General features: G+C 34.7%; 1 long non-coding RNA gene across 1 annotated transcript; it reads right to left on the bottom strand.

Annotated features, from left to right (window-relative positions):
- Positions 1-225: 225 nt before the first annotated feature.
- On the bottom strand, positions 226-1,015 carry LOC122535819. Its single transcript, XR_006308273.1, has 3 exons — positions 652-1,015; positions 394-567; positions 226-314 (listed from the first exon to the last, which is right to left on the bottom strand). It is a non-coding gene; the product is annotated as an uncharacterized LOC122535819 (long non-coding RNA).
- Between the last annotated feature and the right edge of the window lie 1,086 nt (positions 1,016-2,101).

The following is a 2,101-nucleotide window of genomic DNA, read 5'->3' as shown; positions in this document are numbered from 1 at the left end:
GACATAACGAAATTTCATAAAATGTAACGTCTACGTTGTATTTCGTTTGTGGTTGTATTTTTATTGAATACATTTAATAGTATCATTAGTCATTCTTATAAATTAAATATATTATCAACTTTTCTCTAAATGTTGAATTGTATTATTTTTCCTCTATCAAATCATAGTCATCCTCCAAATAATCATCGAATTTTTCGTCGTCGCTTTTCTTACGTCTCTTAGACTCTCCAGAAGTCGCTCTTCTTCCTCGCTTTTCTCTATGAGATTATCCTTAGACATCCTTAAACTCTTTTCCCTCAAGTGATCCTCGTTGTCTAAACAAAGAATACAAGCTTATGTCATTATGTACTGTCATTCGCTGACTATGGAGTGAAACGTGCATGAAATATATACGAATGTATGCATCGTTGTATTCAGATGCAAAAGAATTTTCACAGGACGCTGCGACAGCACCATGAAAGGTGTGAATTGTTCTATCCTCACATTCCTCCTCTTCTTCGTCTTCTCCTCCTTAGCTTAGATTTTCCTTAGTTTCTTCTTCTCGTTATCGTCCAATTCCTTCTCCTCCTAAATTGCAATTAATAACTGTTGCGAGAATTGGACATTTATTTATATCGTACATTTTACATGTACGATTGATTACTTTTTTACCTTGTGCTATTACGTACGATCGACCAAGTGTACAGGAGCTTGAATGATAGATAGAAGATTCAGTAAGTGCGGCGATTCGTCGCAAGTTACAAAAGATAAATGAAGGAGGCATAGATTTATAAGTTAAATTATAATATTCAAAAGCTGATTTTTAATATTTCTGTGTTTGCACTACAATTGTTTAATCAACAATCTAACTTGAATGAAGAAAGAACAAAAGATAAGCCTCAATAGACAGATGTGGTTGCAAATAAAATGTTTGAGACGTTTCTAGTTTCAAAACTGGCACTGAATGATTAATGTAATACAAATGCATGTAAATCAATTCCCACGTCATCACGGTGTTCATACTTATAAATAAGCGTGTGATAAATGATACATGTAGTTTAAACGGGCTCAAAACTACTGAAATTACGCATATATGTATATATATATACAGGGTGTTCCGTAACTTGTGGGACCCACTTCGGGAGCTGATTGTACGCCTAAAAATAATGAAAAAAAGTCATGTAAATATATGTCCTATCTCTTTGTTTATGATATATAATGAATTTTCTGTTTTAATTACTTTTACAAAAGATGCTCGAAATGACCACCTTGCATTTGAAGACAAGCCTGCACTTGTCTTCATCTGGTTACTCTCTCTATCATTCCTGCTGTTTCCCGAATTGGTCGGAAGCCTTGTTCTATTCTATTTCGTAGTATTTCAGCGTGTTAAATCGATGTTGCGTGTACAATAGATTTTAAATGTCCCGACAAATGTAAATCTAATGGATTCAAATCCGGAGAACGAGCAGGCCATGCAATAGGACCTCCACGACCAATCCATTTATTTGCAAAGAGTTGATTTAAAAATTTCCTAGCCACTCGGCTAAAATGCGGCGGAGCTCCATCATGCATAAACCGCATACCGCATTTTAAATCATGTGCTTACCTTTAAATTGAGATTTGTTGACACAGATATGACTGCAGGAAGTATACGATACAGCAAACAAATATTCTGACTTGACTGACTTTTCCATCGACTCGCAGCTGCAGTGTAAAAGAATTGTATTCGATACATAGTGAAATATGCTCTTGACAAGTCATATATACACCTTTCAGCATCCCGCTTATCGTGTACTATTTTATAACGGCACATCAAGCAATTATCGTTGCTAGGAAAGCCCTCAGCTTTCGTGTGAGAAGTTACAGAACATGTTTAACGATAAAAGCTCTTTTTACTGTATTTTTAAACATGGGAACTGTAATTCTCATATGTTCTGAATGTGCTAATATAATTGAGATATCATGTCTTGACATAGCAAAAACTAACAGAGTACTCACGTCAGTTTTTTTTCCGTTCTCCAAATAACTTTTTGTCTTTTTGCAAATTGATAAACTGTATCGCTCGTTTATAGTTCATATTCCGGGAGAATGAAATTGTAGAAAAAGTTCTTTTGCTAATTCA

Source organism: Frieseomelitta varia, unplaced genomic scaffold, assembly GCF_011392965.1.
Source record: "Frieseomelitta varia isolate USP_RPSP 00005682 unplaced genomic scaffold, Fvar_1.2 scaffold_776, whole genome shotgun sequence".
Taxonomy (NCBI): Eukaryota; Metazoa; Arthropoda; class Insecta; order Hymenoptera; family Apidae; genus Frieseomelitta; species Frieseomelitta varia.
Note: the sequence above shows the minus strand (reverse complement) of the source record. Positions and strands in the feature narration are given on the sequence as shown.